The sequence below is a fragment of the Papaver somniferum genome, unplaced genomic scaffold (assembly GCF_003573695.1).
Source record: "Papaver somniferum cultivar HN1 unplaced genomic scaffold, ASM357369v1 unplaced-scaffold_125, whole genome shotgun sequence".
NCBI lineage: Eukaryota > Viridiplantae > Streptophyta > Magnoliopsida > Ranunculales > Papaveraceae > Papaver > Papaver somniferum.
In genome coordinates, this window is record NW_020621603.1 from 16,137,032 (window position 1) to 16,161,778 (window position 24,747).

At 35.1% G+C, this 24,747-nt stretch overlaps 2 long non-coding RNA genes across 2 annotated transcripts; both read left to right on the forward strand.

Moving 5' to 3' along the window:
- Positions 1–215: 215 nt before the first annotated feature.
- On the forward strand, positions 216–3,009 carry LOC113331229. The gene is made up of 5 exons (XR_003350817.1): positions 216–693; positions 783–1,130; positions 1,460–1,512; positions 1,918–1,986; positions 2,090–3,009. It is a non-coding gene; the product is annotated as an uncharacterized LOC113331229 (long non-coding RNA).
- An 18,583-nt stretch (positions 3,010–21,592) lies between these two features.
- On the forward strand, positions 21,593–22,320 carry LOC113331242. The gene is made up of 2 exons (XR_003350844.1): positions 21,593–21,725; positions 21,817–22,320. It is a non-coding gene; the product is annotated as an uncharacterized LOC113331242 (long non-coding RNA).
- The last annotated feature ends 2,427 nt before the right edge of the window (positions 22,321–24,747 follow it).

A 24,747-nucleotide genomic window follows, 5' to 3' on the forward strand; every position in this document is an offset into this window, starting at 1 on the left:
TCCTTGGTTTTTTCTAAAGAGTTCTGAGTAAGAATGAGGTGTAGAAGTTTCACATCCTCTCACCGTGCAAGAGTGATTGTGTAAGAGATTGATCTCGGCTGTTTTATCCTGGGTACGACGCGCCAGTGAAGAACTGCTTGCACAATCTTGGACAGAGCCGCGAAACGTCTTAAAGAAAACGACCTAGTCCGCGACTCAGCGTGCAGTCATGATTCTGCAATTGTTCCAAACACACTCTTCCTCTAAAGAAGAAGATATCGATAATCCAATCAATCCTGCTGCCGTGAAAAAAAAAGAGTGATCTACTCCCATCTATTCAAGATCAATCTTGCTCTGGCGCAAAAGATAACCTAATTTCTTCAAAAATTGTAGTGTTAATCCAATCAATACTGCTGCTACAGTTTCTGGATTTATTCCTCTTCTCAATATTCAGTTGGAGAGATTCTTTCCTTCAATTGATAGTTGTTTTCCTGGGGAAATCATTGAAATTGAAAATAGAATGGTTGAAACCATGTGTTTTTGGGTTGAAAAACTCAGATCCTGGTTTTGGCAACTCCAATGATGCTGAGAAACAGAAACTCATCATCCAGCGGCTTTTGTTATTTATATGAAAATGTCTTGCCGTGGTGCTGTGCTTCCTGAAAATGTTGATGCTTGCCTGATGCTATTCTTCCCGGTACATTTGTGCTACAGGTATTACAAAGTGCTTGCTCTTACAAGTAATGCAGTAGTTATTTGTTTAATCAGTATGTCGTATCATTTGATTTTTTTTTTCCTGGCAGGTTAATGAGATAGTTGATCTAAGTTCTCATCGACAAGATAGGTTTCTGGGTGTACCTTCAGGATTAAGTGGTGTCTATGACTGATGGTGTTCAATGTGTAATTGGTATGGAGGACGGACCTATCAAAGATCTTCAAGCTTTTAGCTCCTGTTGGTTTCAAGGTTTGTTCTACTGAAGTTTCAGCAACTCTTTACTCTGATGCAGAAAGCCAACATGGTATGATCAGAAAAATGCTACAGCTACTCTTGCTGTTTGGAAACCCAATGATGTTGGCAGTAGAGCCAGTGGTGTTGGTGGGTTTGCCATTGCTGACATCTCAACTTTGCAAGACGCAATTCCCTTTAGAAGGTATTCTGACTTTTTGTGGTGTGAATTGGGTTTCCTGCGAAGAACATTGTTTCTCAACTTTTATAGCAAAATTTCTCTTTTGAAGTTCATGCTGTGACCATATATGCCACTATTTAAAATTTGCTGCTCCTGTATAACAAGTATATGAGTGGTTTGGGACGAGCATTTTTTACCGCATTTATACTGATTATGTCTATGACGTTTATCATTCCGCTATTATGGTCTTTCCTTTGTTGGTTTACTTATTTTCTTTTCCATTTGTATCCCATTTGTTTTGATGTATCCCATTTGTTCTGAACTCCTTTCCCATTTGGTTTTTCCTTTGTCAGATCGAGCTGTGTAGAAGATGGATGAGGTACCATTCATCCGGAGCAAAATCAAGGTATCTCAGTCATCCATTTGTTTCCAGCAAATTGCAGTGAAAATAATAATTTTTTTCTTTACCTGTTTTTTGTGTTGTGCTTCCTCGCAAACAATTTTGAGGGGGCACTGACCTTGCTCATTTCTAGGCCAAATATGGTCAAATTAGCACAGCAGACTGAGTCACGAAATGGCTAAATTATACAGATCGTGATAAGAAGGATTTTGTTCCCTCCGTGCTTTGGCAAATTTGGGAATATATAGGTGCAGAGTGGTCTTTGATTCTAAGAAGCCTAACCCAGTGGAACTAACTGAACTGATCAAACGGGAATGGGTTAGGATTTCAGTAAAACAAGTTTACAATACTAAGAAGAAAATAAAACAAAGAAATGCTCATTCTTATGGTATCTTCAAATTTCTTGTACAGGAAGAAGCATTCCAGGATTCAAAGGAGGTAGAGGAAGGTGCTGCAGTCCCCAAGAAGTGGCTATTACAAGTAATTATTTTAGGCTTTTAACACTCGTAATTTATTTTTATGCTTATAATTGGTATTTACTTGTCTCCTGGGAAGTTGAGTAGAAATCATGATTTGTTTGCAGGAAATATGGATGTTGGCGCGCAAAGAGATGTTGCTTCAATACAAAAGGACTGCATCTGTAGTTGGAACATCTTCAGTATCAAGTTCAGATCCAGGAACTTCTCCATTTTTCATTTCGGAAGTTAATGGTGATCTGAAGAAAAAAGAGTCACCAGTATCGCAAGAACACAGACATGGTGATGAGTAGCTCGGAAAGTGATAGTGTTTAAGCCTTCCATTGACCAGCTTTGGATTCCAACGATGGATAACAGAAATGCATAGTTCAGGTTGTTAAACATCGAATCAACTGGAAGAAAATTCAGACTATGCGTTGAAACTCAAACTTCCACATCCGAAGCATTGTTGGAGAAATTATCTAAGCTTGATATTGAAGCAGGAATAGAAGCAATCAGCATGTCAGATATCCACTACAATGGAAACTTAAGAGAAGCAGTTTCTCTTTTGCAAGGAGTGCACCTCTAGGTCTACCACATCTTTGTTCAATATGTCAACACAAGGGACCCGAATTTGGAAAACCACCAAGGTAGTTTAGCTATGCTTAGTTGGAACTTGCAACAGGTGGATTTTCCCAAGCAAATTTCTTACCGGAAGGTGGGTTTGGGTCTGTCACAGGGAAGTCCTACCAGATGGCTAGTCGGTCGCTGTCAAGCAACAAAAATTAGCTAGTTTCCAAGGGGATCAAGAATTTTGGTCAGAAGTTGAGGTTATATGAATATATTTGCAATGGATCATTGCCATTGGATTCTCATCTTTACAGTACTCCTCTACTATACCAACAAATTCATAAGATTTCATTAGACATTTATGGTTATATGTTAAGATTCAATGTTCTCAGAGTAGAAATATAAATGCTCACATGGAATTGTCACAGCGAATAATGTAAAGTGTCTCTGAAATTCAATTAAACATAACTTCTTTGTTATACTTCAGATTCGGCCTTGGTTCTGAAACTTGTGATACACTGTGCTACAGAGAACAAAAACATTGACTACTCTTGAGGATGTTTTTACCCATATTATAACGAACAATATCGGGGCTTAACTAGGAGGCTTGTGATACACTGGTCGCAGTCTACATATTTACAAGTAGTAGGAACTCAATGATTTAGCAACTTATAAACTAGGAGACTTTATTTTATCAAGATCATTCATGACTCGTGACTATTTTGGTTTCTGATTTCACTATTTAGTTCTTTTTTTGGTAAGTGCCTAATGCTAGAAATTGAATCTGTAGGGCGTAACTGAAATCCATTAGAATGGTCTTCAGGGCAAAAGATTGCAGTTGGAGCTGCTTGTGGATTGCGGTACCTCAGAGTGTAGAGTGGGTTGCCTTGTACGGAATTCAGTTACCTTGAACCAAGTTTGCTTGACAGGACTATTAAATAAATTGGTGTCAGGTGCTAAGTTAGTATTTTCCGCACCTAATGTTCAATGGAGTCTGGTGTTTGCATGATTGAACACTGCCACTGATGATGATTTGCTTGAAGTAATAGTAAGTTGGTTCCACTATTTCGTAGAGATGCAATTGATTCAGACAAAATCAAAAAAGTTTTCTCTATAATGCGCAGCCAAACAACACCTGTCAACATTTTCCCGACCATTAAGATTGTTTTGGGAATAAAAGTTGTTACTTGGTGGCATAAAGCACCTGTCTGGGACAGCCGTTCCCTTTTCATGCTATCTCACACGTTGAGTACTCTTTTATTCTTTTTTTTTTAAGAAAATCCTTTTCGTGAGTCCAGCTTTCTTTTTCTTTCGAGTCTTTAGAAATCTTTTTGTTTTTCCTCTTAAAACTCTTAGATCTAGAAAATTTTGTGTTTTCTTTTTCTTGTTTTTTTTTCTAGATCTTTTAAAATGGGTTTTAAAAAAGAAGGTCGTCTTCGAGGAGAACCAAAAGAAATTCAGTTTCCATAACCCAGACTGTCAAAAAGTAAGAATTTTCCTTTTAACGCAGCCAAATATCAATTTCTGTTCCAAATGTTTTTACGAATACGCTTTTCCAAGAAAACGACCATTTTAAAATAAAGAGGTTACTCATTGTTATAGTTAGATGATGGAGTTACGACCATTTATAGTTCCAAAAAAAGACATGTATTGTTCAAAATGCGTCATGTTTTTCTTTAGCTATATATTTATCCCTAGATCATAGACATTTTCTTAATCAAAATCAAACGGTAACGTATTTGAAGCTAATATTTTGGGGATATGCTCGTCTTACAAAGCTCTACATACCGACAAAAAAAATGAGCTTATTCTGAAATACCAAACTTCGCCATCTACCAATCTTAATTTAACGGTTGAAAATTAATAGATTTTCGACGGTCAATTTTCAAAATAGTCGATGATGGAGTTACGACGTTTCGGAATAAACTCATTTTCTGTGGATATGTAGATCTTTATAAGACGAACATATCCCGAAAATATTAGCTTCGAATACATTACCGTTTAATTTTGATTAAGAAAAGTATCTCCAAACGTGTAAAATAGTGTGGCAATAACTGTGTGAGGGGATCCTTCCTCATATTTAATAAGCATTTGTATTTTTTTTTAATGTGATGTACCACCCAATGATAAGTTAAAACACGGTACAATGGAGTTTAAAAATTCATTCCGACTTGTCTACGGGTGTACCCATTGGTGGACCTGTTCCTCCACAAAATTGGTACGGGTGAAGTTTTTAATTTGCTAATGTGACCTTAATCTAACGGGGGAGAATTTTGGTCCACCAATTTGGTACACCAAATTGGTCCATTTTTAGCTTTTTTCGATTCATTCTCATTCTTGTCTTGAAGCATGCCATTCATTCCCAGTACATTGGGATATGGTAGGACATTTTGAAGGCTACAAAATTTAAATCCAAGCAAGCTAGTGTACCACGGGGTGTCTAACGTATGTATAGTCGTACAACCATCCTTTCTACTAAAATTAGCTCTTTTCGGTTTTAAAATTTTAATCTTTAACAAGGACTAGAACTAGAAGGATTGGTCAAGGGAGAGGTATGCAAATTTGGTGTCACGTGATCGATCCTCACCTTGCACATTTAGGCGGTTGGAGTCTTCAAAAGAGTCCAGAAAGTCATGCACAGTAATGTCATGACTCCCGATTCTTTTCAAAATGATATGCTTTGCAATTCAAAAAGGACTTGCGGCGCAGCTTGTTGCTCGCTTGCTTGCTATGTAAGGACTCATTTAGTTCATAGCTTAAATTCTGGTTAATTAAAAATCTTTATTTTTAGTTTTAGCCAAACATGGATAAAATCGTATAGTTTCAAAAAAAAAAAAAAAGGATAAAATCATATTAAAAAAAAGTGTTAAAATCTAAACCATTCTATTTTCATTTATGCAAAATTATTTACTTAAAAAATATGGACAAAAAAAACCTCATGAAGAAAGAAGCGGAAAACAAAAACAGACTAAAAACCATCCGGTGGAGGAGAAAGAGTATGAAAATGAGAGGGTACCTAGTACACCACCAACCTTTTTCGTTCATGAACCTATATAGAAAATCCTTGTACAATCTATACACGCGGTTACAGAACTGTATACAAGATTGTTTAACAAGCTAAGCCTAGTATGTACCAGAATTGTCCTAGAACCAAATTCCATCAAGAAAAAGTCTTGTAATCTATATTTCAAGATATGAATTCAGCAAGAACGAGTCTAGTAGATTCTTTACAGTTGAGCTAATACTATTTAGGTTTTACAACGTACTACCTATGATATTTCAATTATAAAGGTAAAACAATTTAATGGGAAAAAATTAACACGAATACTAGAAATTTTGTTAACGAGGAAACTTCAATGTGCAAAAAAATCCCGAGACCTAGTCCAGATTGAACATACACTGATTTAAGTTATTAAACTCTTGCCTACTATCAGACTAGATTTAATAGAGACAAAGTATACCCACAAAATTGTCCTGCTTCAATAGATTCAAGCACTTGTAAAACTCCTAGCAGAATTCAAACTCTCTTTATTTATTTTTTAAATATTCTAGTAGAACACTAGTTTTCTTTAGAAGATGCTCCTCAATTATTCGCGAAGACTATTGCTACCTTGCCTCTAACAAGACGCTTATTTGATTCCCTTTAGATATATTTCAATCAAGGTCTAGAAATTTGTTTTCTATAGAAGAATTCTAGCAAACCTCATGGATCCGGAATACTTACACTCTTATGAAAAAGAAGTCTAGATCACTATCACCTCACAAGAACAATCCAAACGAATCATAGAAGAGTTTAAATATCTATCTTGTGGAATCATAAAGTCTGAGACGAAGAGTACTTTGTGATCTCTATCTATCTTTTTCCTGGTCTATAGTTCGAAAGCTACAACAATTATCATGTAAAATATAGTCTAACCGGGCTTCACAAATCCATTAGCGAGATTTTAAAAGTCGACACCTAATAATGTTTTTCTATAGGAAACCTAGATTTTTAGAGGCGACTTTAGTTGCAACTAGGACAAAAGAGTACCAGGATCGAGATTCTAATGTGCAAGGAGTCCACTATTTACATTGATGAACAAAGCTTGGTAGCTTACAAACAAAGCCAGGTTCATGAACCTGTTTCTATTTTTACGAATTACTTTTTTACCAAGCAAGCTTAACTTATCCATATAGATTGATCATGTAAGCATGTAAGAAGTTTTCCTTGAATCACAAAAGAGATATGTAACCGTATTTTATTCGAAAAGCACGTCATGCACCAAGTGGTTTTCCAAAAAAAAGTGCTAAGTTGTTCCGGAACCGACATGCATAATTTAGAGTATAATATCACAAGATTAAAATCAGTTCGTGAACAATTTAAAACAGTTCATGAGTATCTAGTTATCTCGTAACTCGGGATATTTTAGAATTGATAAGTTCATGAACTGTCAGAAAAAGTTTGTTTACTCAAATGCAAAAAGTCTACAGACAACTCTTATACAACCAGTTCACGAACTGACAGAATCAGTTCTTATACTAATGATACAAAAAGTATCCAGTAGCATCTCAAAATATACTAGTTGAGGAAATGCTAAAATTAGTTCGTGTACACGATTAAGGTGTGGCTCACCAACAATATAATTCAGTTCAGGTATCAGAGTTCAACAACGCTAAACATTATGGATGAAGTTACAACCGGTAAAATAATTTTTCGGATGTTTACCCACTTTTCATTTCGAGAAAAACTCACACATGAAATCAAACATCAGTATGGATAAGGGGAAGTTCTGCAAATTTACGTATCATTAAAAGATGGAGGTAGTGCATTTAATTCCACAAAGACTTATCAAAAGTTTGCAATGTGATTTCGGTATCATCCTGCTAACCTAAGAAGGACTGAACTATTAAAGAAGGGATCTTCACCACTTTTATTTCTACAGTGAATCAGTTATTCGAGTAGTGTCTAGTGAACAACTAACCAAACATAAAGTGATTATTTGAGTAGTAAGCTTTAAAAAAATATTGATTTTTCCTAACATAAAGTTTATGACTTGTCATTATCTTTTGGAAGATAGAAATAACATTTCTCGTGATTCTTGTTACTATTGGCCATTATTCAAGTATTAAATTCTTGTTTTTATTTTTGTTATGATGATGACTTACTTTACACTATAAAACAAAAATTAAAAACAAAAAGAATGAAAGACAAATCTTTATGACTTGCCATTATCTTTTTCCTAACATAAAGTTTATGACTTGCCATTATCTTTTGGAAGATAGAAATAACATTTCTCGTTATTCTTGTTACTATTGGCCCTAATTCAAGTATTAAATTCTTGTTTTTATTCTTGTTATGACGACGACTTACTTTACACTATAAAACAAAAATTAAAAACAAATAAAATAAAAGACAAATCTACCGATGATTATAAAATGAACTCTACTATACACTGCACAAGCAGAAATTGATTAAAAAAAAATCAACCAAACTCTAACATAAAAGAGAGACCGGGATTGTATACTTTTGCTTAACTTGTTTGTTCTTGTCGGTCATCCTCTTACTTTTTGATTTTTGCCTTTTGTTTATTCTTATTCTTGTTTACTCTTTTCTTTTTTCATTTTTTCATAGATAGAGAAAAGGTAGTAGTAGTGAGAAAAAAACAACCTAATAATGTTTTAATAGATGAGGTTATATTACATGATTACAAATTAGAAGTTGTTTTTGTTATAACTATTATATAATCAGTATTACTTAATTGCAACCTGCGTAATCAAAGTTTGAATAACTATCATCCCATTGTCAAAATGTAATATCATTAAACTTTAAGCATTTAGCTATTGTTAATTCTATACCGGAATAACAAAGATGTTGTTTATTAAAAATGCTTAAGTGATGGTAATTGTACCTAAATGAAGGTTCCATCTTGTTCCACATCCTTCTAATAAATAATAATTTTGTGTGCCTTTTCAACTATTTTAAGCGTTATTGAGATCCAATAACCTTTCAGTGTTTTCCAGTTGTTCTTAAGGCTTAAACTTCAAGTTCACCACCAACTCATGATCTTTACCTAAGTTCTTCATCGTTGCTAGATATTCTCTGGAGGAAACAGTTGTTTACCTATGTTACAAACTTAAAATTCTTCTTTACACATTAAACTTCTTTTAATTAATATTAAACAAAATATTCAGACAGTTAAATCGATTTCCAATTTAGGATTTACAAAAAGAACCCGAATTTGTTTACATGTTCACGGATTTTTCCACTATCAGATTTGTGAAAAAATTACTAAATTTAGTTCATATGCACGAAAATTAGGGTATATATTTGTATGATTTTTTTTTTGCGTCTTTTTTTTAATGATTCATTTAAAGTTTGTTTTTTGCGTACAAAAATATACTAGTAGTATATATTTATTGATATAAGTGTAAAAATCATGAAAAAACTCGATAATATCTCCATATCTCCATATTATTATTATATATTTATTATGTCCATTAACAATAACTTAATTGCGAAACGTGCCCGATGGCTTAAACACACATGATTTCTCAAGATATGATTTTGTTTATGGTGGCTCATAACATTGCTTCAATTGAGATTTTTCATGTTAATGAATATCTATTTTTCATGTATATACTATTTTTGCATATGATTTTTCTTTTTTGTGTGAGTTCGCACATTTTGGGATGCATTCTAATAAAATAGAGTTTTAATTTTAAATCATGCATACATAAATAATGCAAGTTTTAAATGCTAATTCTTTTCTCTAATTTTTTTTAAAGCTAGAAATTCGCAAAGCAGGTGAAATTTCTAATCTTAACCTCAAGGCTTACACTCGTAATGCCAAAGTAGGTGAGAAATTTTCACAATGTCTCGATAGAGCTTAGGTCCGCAAGGTACGTGATCTATTTAGGGGTTCTTCCATATGTTGCAGTTGAAATTTCCCAAGCAACTTCCTTTTGAGCTCAAATCCAGCAGCACTAATAGAAGCATGATTACTTTAATCATGATATCAACATCTATAACAACATGCAATAGATTGAAATCAATATTTGATGGAAAGTATTCTTTAAATAAACCAACAGCTCTGAACGTTTTCAAACATATCACCTCATAAATACTACGGAAACCAAGGTAAGGTCTCCAACACAAATGTTTGAAAATAAAGTTTTTTTTTCCTGATATTGTCTTTTTGATTTCAAGCCAATAACCATTTGAGGTTCCAAAGCGTTTCGAATTCGATGATAAACTAGATATATGAGAAAGAAAAACATAAATGTTGATAATATAAGAATAAACAAGCATATATACACCAACAAATACCACATTTCTCCACACTCTGAAAGATCGGAAGCGAAAATTTTATAGAATCAACTTTTAGTCTTACATTTACTTATCAATACATACCCTGGTTTGAAGTTCATCTCCCACAATAATATTCCCTATTGTGCGAAGAACATGAAGTAAAAAAAAATAAAAAAAAAATTGACACCAGGAGTGCCTTTTAAAAAAAAAACTATAAGTCAAATAATAAGGGATACACAAATAATCAATAAGAGTGAAGTTTACTTCAATAACTCAATGAGTGTCAGTTTTGAATGAAACTGATGAAAATAAATGTAAATGCACAATTTGATAACATGATGTAATGTTTGGCATACGAAGGTGATCATGTTATAGAAAATAAGATATCCCATATGATAACATTATGAAATCTTGCATCACGAGCATCAAAAGTACAAATTTTAAATGAAGCTCATGAAAATGATGTAGTCCACAATATTAGCTCGAAATTGATAAATTCCATTCACAATACATTTTTCGGAACATGATTACGATTATGTGATACACAATGAAATATCCGTATTTTTAGTCAAAATGACAAGATTGACCAGATTAGTCTCATATTTTCTGACTTTGATATCTAACGATAATTCCCAACTATTTCAAGAGAAAATATCGGTGATTCCAGTTGATGCAGAAAAGCATTTCAGCTATATAAGTTTAGTGTTATAACTACAATGACTTAAAGTGAGCATTATTTGAGTAATCAAGCTGGATAATTAATTATTTGATTGGGGACTAACTATCCCAATCAATAATAAAAACTCAACAGCTTGGGTTACATAGACAACTGTGAGTTACAATTTGTATACATGACTTGAATTTGGAATTTATCCTAATAGCTGTCCTACTATAACTAATGAAGCAATTCGTTTTTTCCTTACCCTGTAATATTCTACAAATGTGCGGGTTTCCTATAGTAGCAAAAAGTTGCGCCCATATGTTATTACTCATGTTGAGCTTCCGGAAGATGTACAAGGCAAGTGAAGATCGAATTTCTAAGATATCTGAAGAGAAATTATTGAGTATAATTTACTATACCGAAAACTTAAAATAGAAGTATTGACATACCGACTAAAGATATAACACCCATAAAGAAATTATTATCTTATGGAACAATACTGGTAAGTTATATAAGTTCCAAAAATAACCTAGAGAATATATATTAAAATGACCATTCAAAGGTTAGTACTTGCACAACTCAGGGGAACAAGATTATTGCCTATAATAATGAGTATGTTTACGGCATAAACGCAACCTAACGATTGGAGGTTGTCGAGGATCAAAAGAGATAAGCAAGTTATAAATTATACTTTCCAAAAACACTATGAAAAATTACTTTCTTTCCCATTTCTATAATGAAATAGTATTTCCTATTAAGGTAGAGGTTGAGAATTTTTCTTATTAATTCCTACGGCTTAGTTTGACAAGGAAAATATGAAAGGATACTTTTAAATAGGAGATCACCTATATAATTAAGAAACAGTGCCGCTTTTATGATAAATTGAAGGAAAAGTTACTCTAAAGCACTTACGAAATACCAGCATCATTGAGGGCCGAAATGAACAAAACCGAGAACCAAATTTTCAAGAAATAAGTTATGTTATATTTAATGCATCAGTTTACAGTATAAAGTTGAGCGGTACAAGACATCGCGTGCGATAAGAAACTAGTTAACCCGGTAGGTTTTCACTAAGGAATATTCAAACGCAAAAACTATCTTTCCTGATGTAGTGGCGTTTTGCGCACAAACGAGGTATTGTTGAATATTGAAGACATGTGTCATTTACTACAACAATAAATTTAATATTGGGCATTAAATATCTTAACTAAAGAAATCACTCTCCCCAATATGCTAAAGTGCTTGTTTGTTTATTTGTTTGCTTATTTTTATAGGTTATTTTGTTTTTGGTACTTAGGTTTTGTCCAACTTTTGAGTTTGGTCTAACATTTCTCCAGCTTTGCGTTTGGTACTTGGAAAAACGTTGACTTCCATTGACTGAGTTTGACTAAGTTAAGTATAATTCTTATTAAATTTATATTCCAAATATTTATACGTTTACTATTGTACCCTTCACTTGGACAGAATTATCCTCATAACCGCACACACACGTTTTGTACACACTTACAATTTCTTCTCTTTTCCATCTTCTGACAGATTTACTCCACCACCACCAGGTTCCGACCAAAACCTAAATTGCTTAATTCACTCCTCGAAAAGAATCAAAGCTTCCTGTAAAGTGATTATATCCCATTCAACCTGTTCCCTGTTCTTTATGATTCAAAACTTGCTCAAAACCCACAAAAACTCGACCCACGTTACCTGATTATCCAGCGACAAACTCATTGGATCCATGGCTAACAATTTGATGCAGCACTAAAGTAATCTGGGGAAAAAATGGTTGTTCAGTCCTTTTATCAAACACTGTGTGTGCATGAAACTGATATAACATAGACTTAACCCATTCTGCTTGTATGATCTCTCCAATCCCTGCAATTTCAAATTAGAGACAAACCCACTGTCCAAAGCATTCACAAAAACTCAAAATACATCCTCAATTAGTTGATCATTCATGCATCGAAAAACCCTAAAACCATAAGAGCATCTCCACTTCCTTGATGTAAAATCACAATCAATTAACAAAAACCCCAGACTCATCTTTCACTGATGTAAAGCCTAATTTTAATCCACCGCTAGCAGTCTGCTAGAAAGCCCCAAAATGGCTTGATTCAAAGACCTGACTTTAGTGTATTGAAAGCGATTGGGAGAGGATCAGAAATCTTGATTATCACATATATAAAGAGGTGATTTTGAGAACTATTTTACTCTTCAGATGAGATCCCCTGTGACGAACCAAATTAATTACTTCTCACTTCTCCCATTAATGATTTCTGTTCACTATAATCGGAAACTTCATATTATTCTTGAAACCACTGACGTGTTAACTTTGATATTAATCCACCCAAGGAAATCTTCCTTTGTGCCCATGTTTTCTACTGCTTCTACAAAATCTTCCTTTGCCCATGTTTGCTTGTTAATGAACGATAGCTCTAATCTAAATCTAGTTTTTGTAGTAAATAAGAAGATTAATGGAAGAGATCTAAAACGTTTTTCTCAATATTAATATAGGTAGGGATACCATAGTAAATTCAGTTAATAATTATTTTTTATTTTAAATTATTAGTAATTAAGTAACAGAAGTCAAGATATAACACAGTCAACGAGGGTCAACGTTTTCTCCAAGTACCAAACGCAAAGCTGGACAAATGTTAGATCAAACTCAAAAGTTGGACAAAACCTGAGTACCAAAAACAAAATAACCCTATTTTTATTGTGACATTGCATCTCTTATTTCTCTATCCATTAATTGTTTGATAAGTACTTAGATATATGTATCAGAATTGATGCCCGATAAAAATTTCGGTATCAGAGTATTGGCGCTTATGATCCAAAGACTTAGTAACAATTTTTATGTTTTTCATTTTTAGTATTCATTTGGGGAGAAAGAATAAGTCTTTTCTGGCACTCAAAATGCTGAAGATTTTATCTAAAATAATTTTAGTTCAATTAAAACATATTTGGTACCAACAAGATTTGGATACTTAGAATAGTGCATAGTAACCAAGACTGCTAAGGATTTTCCAACACAGAGAAGATCATTTGAATTCGCAATCAACAGTTCTAACCCATACCCACATTCTAGAGTCAGCTTATAAACAACATTTGCATTGCATTTACCCAGTAAATCAAACAACTAAGGACAGTTGAAGAAACAATTGTATTTATGCAGAAATTAGAATTACCTCTGTACCTTCTACTAACTGCAAAGTCTTTACCACGATCAAATATCAGTTCAACATGACTAGTACCAGGTGAGGGAGCACACATAGAAGTAATTAGTGTTAAGTGTATGAATTAACATACCATGATAAACTTGATTAAGTAGGAAAAAAATTGAATTAGACTATCTTCAATAATAAATTTCAGAAATATATCATTACAATCCAGAAACACAATTTCTCCTTACGACCATCACCAGTATCACTATCCTCAACCAAAACCTTTGCAATTGAATTCCTAATCAGCAAATTGATCTATACCCATGTTTTAAAATCAACTTATAAACAATTCTCCCATGGTATTCATCAACGAAAACTGACTCATCAAACCACTTCGCACGATCAAATATGGAACGAGTAAAATCGAGATAAAGACAATTATTACAATTCAGATAGAGGTGAGTAATGAAATCCTTGGAGAACTCAATTGTTTTTAGTGTTTTAACTTGTAAACTCTTAACATGAGTGAATCAACATCTTCAGCTTCAACAAAGAAATATGGAGGAATCAACTCCAATTCAAGAGAATCATCCTCTTCTTCTTCTTTTTCCAATGGGGTTGACGATTTTTGACTGAAATCAGTGACCAACTCTGAGTTAATTGAGTCTTCTACTAATTCTTCGTCGTCAATTGCATCCTCCATCTTTGTCGTTTATGCACCCTCAGCAACTTCGACTGAAGTTTCCTCCGATGTTGGTACGTGGTTTCGTTTTCTAGTGTGAAGAATTGACTCTAGCTTCATGTCTGCATGATTGATGAGGTCCAACAAATTGATGAGATTTTTCTTCTAATTTGGTGAACTATCTCCCAATTTAATTAAGTAATCCAATTTAAGATTAAGTATTTCAAACCTTGCACCCTCATCTTTCTGTGACACCAACGAATCCCCCATGGATCATGGCTGCTCTGATACTAATTGTAGTGATCTACACTACAAATGATTTATCAGGCACAATCTACAGGATCTACACTATAAGATTGAAATGATAAAAACCTTTAATGAGGGGAAGAACAACACAATTTTCTATTCGACAACCTTCAATTACAGAAGTTCAATGTTTATAAAGAGAAATGGACTATTGCACTGGGACGTGCCACCCACATGACTCCTACTACTATATTTACTAAATAACATACTATCTTCCCTTAGCAAGTGGTCACCCCATAACCGGGACATGACACAACTATATGAAGTTGGTATTAGATTTTGTATAACGGTTAATTCGGAGAGTATTCAAAACTGGACTAGGTCCCGTTTTTTTTTTTTGCATTTGCGGTTTCCTCGTTAACAAAATCTTGCTGTGTCTTTTAATTTGTTTTCCGAATCTTGTTATTGTATTGTCTCGATCTCGTATCCATAGACGATTGCAAGAAGTGTGAATCGAATCTGTTGTATTGCCTCAACTTTTTCCATAAACGATCACATTCGGTAGAGGACTTATAGGTTGCCAAATAAAAGATTTTGGTGTATTTGGGTACCCTCATCTTTTCACTTTGGTTTCTGAAATCATGAACACTAAAGGAAGGAGTGCTAAAAAAGATAAAATCAGATGGTGTTTAACTAAAAATAGAAAATATTCGGAGAAATCTCTGTACACATAACCTCGGTACCCTCCCTCTACAGTTTCTAGAACAACTAAAAAGTTATGGAAGACTATATGGAGCATGGATACATCTCGAATAAGCTCTTCATCTGGAAGTGCTTGCAACATGCGTGACCTACTAGACAGAAGCTAGAGTCAACATTGATTGTGCATATTAATGTGTTTTTTGTCAGACATATGTTGAATCAACTCGGCATCTGTTTTTTTATTGTGCCTATGCAAAAGAGGTATGGAATCTGCCACCTATGGCTCTTCAGGGAGTATCTTTAAACTCTGTTAATGACAATTCTTTCCTAGCATATTATATTGAATGGAGGGAAGACAATGAGAACTCAGTTTCCATGGGTTTGGCTTGAATCAAATGCTGGTTCATATGGAAATAGAGGTGTCCCAGAGTCTTTGAGGACAAAGTGAAAAAGCGGGGTCTAACAACCACACCCAATATTTAGTTTAGCAATCTGTATGGACAACACCAATATAATTCCAAGAGAATCAACTAGACAGTCAGACTTAATCAATGGAAATATATCCAAGAGTTGTATCTCTGTTTCACAATGTAATCATCAAATCAAACATATAGAAATCCGCAAGCCTGATTATTATGTGAAACAACTTGAGCGGTACCAAAGACCAACGTTCAAGTGTCAATCAATTTAAATCAACAACGAAAGGTTGGATTATCTAATTGATTGAACCACGCACAACGTGTGATATTTCAATTATACAAACAAATATAATGCGGAAAAGAAATAACACATACACCAGAAATTTTGTTAACGAGGAAACCGCAAATTCAGAAAAAACCCGGGACCTAGTCCAGATTTGAATACCACATTGTATTAAGCCGCTACAGACACTAGCCTACTCCACTTCGGACTGGAAGGTAGTTGAGCCCTAACCAATCTTACACTGATCAAGGTACAATTGCGCTCCTTACTTCTCTGAATCCCAACATGACTCAACGCACTTAATTTCCTTAGCTGATCTCACCCACAACTAAGATTTGTTACGACCCAAAGTCGAAGACGTGATACACAAATTTGTCTCACACAGAAAAGCCTATTGCATAGATAAATCTATCTCCTACAGATAAACCTATAAGTTTTGTTCCGTCTTTTGATAAATCAAGGTGAACATGAACCAATTGACACACCAACCTTATATTCCCGAAGAACAACCTAGTGATATCAATCACCTCATAATAATCTTAATCGTATGGTAGCGAAACAAGATATTGTGGAATCCCAAACGATGAGACGAAGATGTTTGTGACTACTTTTTATCTTGCCTATCGGATATTAAATCTCGAGCAAATCTTAGAGAAGATAGTACTCAATCACGATAGAAAACAACAAAATCAGAACACGCAACTATATGGAAAATAGTTGGGTCTGGCTTCACAATCCCAATGAAGTCTTCAAGTCGTTAACCTACAGGGTTTTGGAAAAACCTAAGGTTAAAGAAGAATCGACTCTAGTCGCAACTAGTATCACACAGGAGGTGTAGGGATTAGGTTTCCCAGTTTCTAGAGTTCTCCTTTATATAATCTTTAAATCAAGGTTTGCAATCAATGTTACCTTGGTAAAAAAACATTCAATATTCACCGTAAGATGAAAACCTGATTAGACTCAAGATAATATCTTTCAACTGTTAGATCGAACTTAGCTTATTACACACAAATGAAAAGTGACTTCATTTAGATATGAACAACCGTACCTAAAACATGTGCACTTTTGTTGGCTCAACAATAGTTAACCGAAGTTAGCCATATGAACACTTTCATATCAACCATATTTATCTTAATTATAACTAGTGCAAATGACTCGAATGAAACTAAGTCTAGAGTTGTTCAATTTTTTATATTCTCATAGAAGTATACAAGACACAACTGAAACAAAATCGATTTTGATTCACTCGAATCAAGTCATAGACATTATATCCATGGTTTGCAAAAGATTGCATTCCTTATTATATAAATATATTAGTTCATGAACAAACCGATTTTAGAACATTATCCACTTAGGTACGCAAACGGGTACGCATACCTTAGTGGTCGGACTAAGTTTGGGTTTCGCCAGTACGCGAACTGGTACGCATACCTTCCAAACTCAGCACAAATTCCCGGACCGGAACTTTACGCCAGTACATGTACCGCTATGCGTACAAGGTTCCCGGACTTTCACTAAACCAACTACTACGCATACGGATATGCATACCATGGTTCCCGGACTTGGATTACATATATGCAAGTACGCATACTATGCTTATATCCAATTGTTCTAAACTCTCATTTCAAACATTGAAACATTCTTGGAAGACGACAATAACTGTCTCACACAAACAATTAGCTTCAAAGCAATTTTTCAAGTGATCGAATGATCAATACGAAACATTCCGAGTCTACATCAAATGACTGTCTTACACAAATCATGTAAGATGTTACCAGGCGATTTTCACATGATCATATTTTTAACTTTCGTCAAGAATATAAGATGAACTTGGTTAAAGCGAAAGCTTACCAACACATATTTCGAGAGATAGATAAGCGAGATAAACTCGTCTCGAAATATCAAATGTGTATAATTGAAGTCTATATAGTTATACGACTTTTGTCTCAAATAAGAGATAAAGTAGATAGACTTTTGAGTGATATATGAGTTCAAGTCTCCACATACCTTTTGTTGATGAAGTTCCACAAGCTCCCCTTAGTAGTTATCCGTTTTTAATCGATGAACGCCGGGAATCCTAAAGCTCAACTACACTTTCTATCCTAATCCTAGACTTATCTATAAGTAGACAAGAAATCAAGAGTTATAGTTTTGGCAACTAAACTTGACAACAAGCTTGAGATAGCAACGCTTGTGAGTTCGACCGAGCAGTGCTCTAACACAAAGAAAGATCTCTTTCTCAACTAGCAATGACTATTTCAAACCATTATGCTTATTGGAACCCAAACTTGAACAACCAAATACAACAAAATGTATCTAGAACACCTTGCAGAGACATATTATGGAAACTACCTAGCCTTCATACATCCAAAATAAATTGTGATGCTTCATGGATATCTAGAGTTACTAACGTGGGTTTTGAAATTATTTTACGCAACTGGGCAAGAATATTTGGAGGAGCAGAAATGGAAAGCTTCAAATGCGCAGCAGAGAGGAAGCAAAAGTTGTAACTCTGTTACAGGTAGTCAAATAGGCCAAATCAAAAATCATTATAAACCTGGTTATTGAAAGGGATAACTTACCTGCTATACTATATCTACAGGTCAAGAGAATTCAGTGCAGTGGCACAACAAGGAAATATTGGATGAAGCTAGAAGTTTGACAAACAATTTAGTCTCTCTTTTGGATTTCCAGTTCATTGACATAAAGGCTAATGAGATAGCAGATTTATTGGAAAAAAAGGGAAGATCTACTGTTCACTCAGTTTGTTGGTATGAAACATCACCAGTATTTCTATATCCTGGTATAACCTTTGACATCATCAAAGTGCAAATATATCTAGTCTAAATAACAATGTTTTTTTTTTTATAGATAAAGGCCTTCAAAAAGGCTAATGATCCCTCTCAACTGTTGGCAATAACCAAACTGAAGGCACAGACCCGTATGTAAATAACAATGTTGTTACAAGGTCAGAGGAAACTAATTTAACTGACATCTCATATGAAGCCGATCTCAAGCGAGCTTGAATTAAAAGATTAGTCAATTCTGTATATGTTTTGCTTCGACATTAATCTATCCGTCTCAAAAAAGAAGAAAAAAGTCTTGTCATTGATGCTTTCCCATAGTAAAAAATAACTTTGAAGAGAGTAACACCCCAAGCACTCGCTATCAAGCTCCTAGCTTTTTATTTCCTGCAATTGCTTTTGACACTGTCAAAACATATGAAGTTTGTAACTTTAATGACTCTACCAATGTATCTTGTCCTGTCAGGATTAATCCAACAAATTCAGCCATCGGACGAGCAACTCACCATGAGTTAGTCTTTAAAGAGCCTGAATTGGCAGATTAATGCTTGGCCTAGTAATATAAATCTTATCTTCAAAAAAAAAAGCACCCGCTATTAGAGCATCTCCAATGCTAGGGGTGAAGGTCTTAAAAAGACATGACACCTAGGATTTAACATTTTTCTAACCAAGAATTTATCTCCAATGCCAAGGTCAAGGTAAAGGTAAAAGCATGACATGGATGCCATCTCATAAGAAAGGGTAAAGGAGAAAGGCATATCTTTACCTTCCCCATGACCCAAGGTCTGTTGACACATAATCAATTCTTAATTCCAAAAATTAATTTGTCTCTAAGTTGTAGGGTAGTAATATCTTGATATTGGAGATGAAGTTTTAGGTAGAAAGTGTAACTTTCATTTTTATTAGCCATAGGAATGACCCACAACAAAAAGGTATTAATAGGACCTCCACCTAAAATTATCTTCATCCCTAGAATTGAAAATGCTCTTAGCAGCCATATAAGATAAGATTACGTGGCTAGCGATTGAGTACTAATCCCTCACCTCCGTTAGGAGTACGCCAAAAGAGAAATTGAAAAGGAAAGAAAAGAAAAATCTATCAAAAAATCAAAACGATTTTGTTCTGACCTGGTTCACTAGCTTCCCGCCGCTTCTCCTTTCCAATTTCTTCTTCACTGGAATCCTTCTTGTCTCCATTATTTCTCACAAAATGCAATTGATGCTATCTTGAAGAAGATTCAGAGGTACATTGATCTATCTTTTAATTCAATTAATTTATACTTTAGTTTCAGTCTTTTATGTTTTCTTTCCAACAAAAACCTTAATAATTGATGATGTTCTTCATGTGATTTAAGTATTATTGTCTATAAACCTCGGTTGATTTTATCCCAAATTAGTTCAAATGAATGGGAAATATCATCATTTTAGAAATAACTTAACATCTTGATTAGATTCAACATCGTTAACACAAATAAAGTATTTTAGAATCTAAATCAGGATGAAATATGGTTCTTACTTGTATGATTTTATCTAACCAATAGTTATTTTCTAAACCTAGGATTTCTAGTTGGCAAATTTGAATATTATCATTTTATCGCGGTAAGATTGAGATGATTACTAACCAATTGAGGGAAGAAATTATTTTTTTTTCTTTCTTATTGTGATTTTTTTCTCTCATTTTCAGTTTTTTTCTGGGGGAATCTATGCTGTTTTTAATATAATGGATTTGATAAATGGGAAGATGCTGAAGGGACATACCAACACAAATAAGGCAGAAGAAGAAGATAGGATAAGTTCGTTACCTGACTCGCTTATATATCACATCTTATCCTTTCTTTATAATTTCAAGTGTGTCGCTCGTACTAGCTTATTATCTAAACGATGGAGTCACATCTGGACGTCTATCCCTATACTTGATTTTCGAGTCTCCCCCTTTGATCCTCAAGTCTTCCTTTCTTCAGAGACCATTAAATTTATAGATTTTGTTGATCGAACCATGCTTCTTCATGATGATCTCTCAAATATAAAGAAGTTCTCTCTCCACTGGTATTGGAGCTCGGATCAGATTAAGTCTAGTAAGATTAATTATTGGATCTCAGCCATCATAAAACATAATGTCGTTGAAGAGATCAGTCTTTTGTTATACCAACAGCTCCCGAGTTCTATTCCTGGTTGTCGTTTTACTTGCAAATCACTAGTTACTTCGAAGCTAAATGTACACCCAAATATCTGTCTTCCCAAGTACATCTCTTTTCGAGGCTCAAACGCCTAAGCTTTGTAATTTCGAATTCACCGATGAATGCTTGAAAGAGCAGCTCTTTTCCAGTTGCCCAGTGCTTGAAGATTTGAATCTGAAAGACTGCATTTTTCGCGTGAGCATTTTCTGTATTTCCATTCCTACATTGAAGTTCTTGAAATTCAGAAGTTCTTACGAACAGGATGATTGTTTACGAGAATGCTCTCTCAAGATTCATGCGCCTAGTCTCGTGTCTCTACCTTGTCGGAGTAGTATTCCAAAGGAATTCATCTTGTTTACTCCAACACTAGTTGAAGCAGAGGTTGCAGTTTTGTTTGGCGATTATTATGTTCCAACAAGGGAGCAAAGGATTGGTGATGCTAAAACTATAAGTAGATTTCTTCGAGTGCTTACATGTGTAAAACGTCTATCTGTTTCCAGCGAAACACTACAGGTATTCTTTGTTGTTGTTATCTCTGGAGTAGTTTACGTTTCTTTTTCTTTCTTATTTCATTTAACTCCATGCAACTGATTGATTTTTTGCTATTGCCTTGGTGGAAAAATACCTCCTCTTATTTGCAGATGATCGGTTAAACAACTTGCCAACATTTCGTAATGTCAAACAGTTGACCATAACCGAGGAAGTAGACTTTGATGACCTATTAATTGCTGTACTCAAAGCAACACCAAATTTGGAATCCCTCAAATTTGATAATGTAAGTGCAAGTTACTTCTAACCATTAATGTATTTGCAGTTATTGTTCTTCTGATATATGACAACCTTTTTTTCTTTTAATTCTAATTCAGTTGATTACTCCGTGTTACCCTGAATACAATGGTTGGAAGGTAAATATGGTTCATACCCGATGTTTATTTCATAATCTTAAATCCGTTTGCTTTCGGCAATTTATTGGGAAGCCGAGGGAGATGAGGTGGGTGAAACTGATTTTGAAGAATGCAAAACTTTTACAAACAATGATTATCTCATATGGAGCTAAAGGTGCAGCTTGCCTTTCTAACCCAAAAAGCAAACAAGAGCTTACAGTAGAAATACCGAGTATTCCAAGAGCCTCTTCAAGTTGTGTTCAAGTTCAACTCTTTTCCTAATTCTTTTATATGATGATGGTATTGATGCCAATTGGCACCTTTTTTTCTTTTGATGTTCTTTTAGTTTGTTCTATTCTTAGTTAGAATCTTTGAGTGAGGTGAAGCAGCTAATACTAGTAGTCAGTAGTTTTTCTGTAAAGAACTTGGATCTTTAAGGGTCGTCAACTTCTGGGATGAAAATTTGCAACTATTTTCTTCATCATATTTATTCCACAAATTTAACGCCCATTGCTAATTAATGCAAAATAATCCCTAGCAATTTAGCCTTCTCCATTGCAAAAATAATTTGGGGTATACCAAGCAGCTTAGGTTCTAGTTTGGATACCACAATAACCAGAACCTGAACTGGTAACTTAAGTCGATTCCTCATAAGAGGCAATGGAGGAATCTGTTCTTTGAGTTAGGGTTTTTTTTAAAAAAAAACCTATTCAACGGAGAAGCGAATTTCATGTGTAACTCCAGGTGATATCATAACATTCCCAAAGGTATGAAGATAATAATTCATCAGCAGGTTTTATGGATACCGAACATCAGTATGATGACATTAGCCGTGAATATACATCCAGCAGTCTCGTGTGTATAGATCACAGTGGCAAGAAAAGGAGGATGATACCATTTAACTCATCCAATTCATTATTTGGTTTTAGTGCTAGTTTCAAAACTTCGTAAAAGCTTTCATATTCTAGGTCAAATGACAAAGTTTGAAGAGGTAATTTAAGGTGATTTAACAAGGGCAATCGTAAACACCCAAATATTATTATAGGGTAATGTGGAGACTAATCCCAATACACACTATAATTATCTGGAGAATTCTTTCTCTTTCTTTTAGAGCATCTCCAATGCTAGGGGTGAAGGTAATCCTAGGTGGAGGTCCTATTAATACCTTTTTGTTGTGGGTCATTACTATGTGGCTAAAAAAAATGAAAGTTATACTTTCTACCTCAAATTTCATCTCCAATGCCAAGATATTACTACCCTAGAACTTAGAGACAAATTAATTTTGGAATAAAGAATTGATTATGTGTCAAAAGACCTTGGGTCATGGAGAAGGTAAAGATATGACTTTCTCCTTTACCCTTTCTTATGAGATGGCATCCATGTCATACTTTTACCTTACATTGACCTTGGCATTGGAGATAAATTCTTGGTTAGAAAAGTGCTAAATCCTAGGTGTCTTGTCTTTTTAAGACCTTCACCCCTAGCATTGGAGATGCTCTTAGGATATTCTACTAGCTCTACCCTCTTTCTTCTTGGGAAACCTCCTTTTATAGGAAGAGTTGGCTTAGTGTTGACCTCAAGTGGACAACCTCCTTACAATATGAGCTTTACTATACAACAACATCTCTTTACTACGGGCACATCCATGCTGTCAAATTCCCATGTTTACATTAGCCCCCTGACTGTGTTGTCGAGGCTTACAGACTTGGCAATCAGTCATAGCTTGTATTCAAGACATGTTTCTTGATTGTCCTCTTTTCCGTGGAGCCCCTTGTTGGTTGCAAACCCGGGTTTGCCTTTCGTCTTCGCCGAAGCCCCCTGTTATTCGTGACCTCGGAATTGGATCTGCATCGGCTGATTGAAGCGTCTTCGGAATTGCTGCATTTCTTTGGTATGATATTTGACAGTGCTTGGACCCGCATACGTTGCCTCATTAAAACCTTGTCAAGGAAAACCCAGCGAGACAAAACCTTGACGAAGGGAAAAGAATACAACGCGGAGAGTCCGTGTAAAGTTACTTTGTTGAAGTTCTCTTCTCTTCAAGTCTTTGATTTCCTTGATCTTCTCGGAGCTTCGTCTTCTTGACTTCATTGTTGATGGTGAATTCAGATATACATCAGCCGGAGCCCCCATTCTTAGCCCCCTGACTGTTTTGTCGAGGCTTGCAGACTTGGTAATCAGTCATAGCTTAAATTGAGTGCGCGTCCTTTAGTCGTCATTTCCTTCCGGGAGCCCCCTACTTAGTTGAGGCTTCGAGCTTGCCTTTATATTCTCTTTTTTCTTGGTAGCCCCTGTTAGTCATAACCCCGAGCACTACCCAAGGGTCCCTCTCTTATCTCGGATTTGGGTCCATATCGGCTGACCCTATCATAGTTCCGGTTTTGTGTTGTCTTGTTAGAATCTTTTCTTCCCCTTCTCCTCTACTTTAAGACTCGTGCTTCAGTGTGGGGATCTGTTGTCTCTGCGTGTCTTTCCTCTCTCGATATTTCCTATGAATGTGATATCGCGTCCTCGAGATGGTCTTTTGGTGTTTCTAGGGTCAGTCCAGGGTCTTGTGATCAGAGATGATTCGAAAGAGGTTCGCCGTTCGTTATTAGTTCGAGAAAAGGTGGAGTTTTTAGTGACTCATCGTCAGGTTGTGCGTGCTCGTCTTTGGGCTGAGTGGAAGGAACGATCGAGGACTCATGAAATGGCCCTTCAAAACAAAAGCTTCCCCGGAAACACTCGGTCGTATTTATCAGCTCCTGCTAGACATCAATGATGATTGTGTGATGGCGCGTCGTTTGCTAGATGAGCCTCGGGATGAAGGTTCTTTTGTTACCCTCCCCCTTTTCTTCACATACCTCTGCTATTACGAGAGGCATCGTCTGATATCATTTTTCCGATTGCTTTCGGCTCTCCGGGGTAAGGACA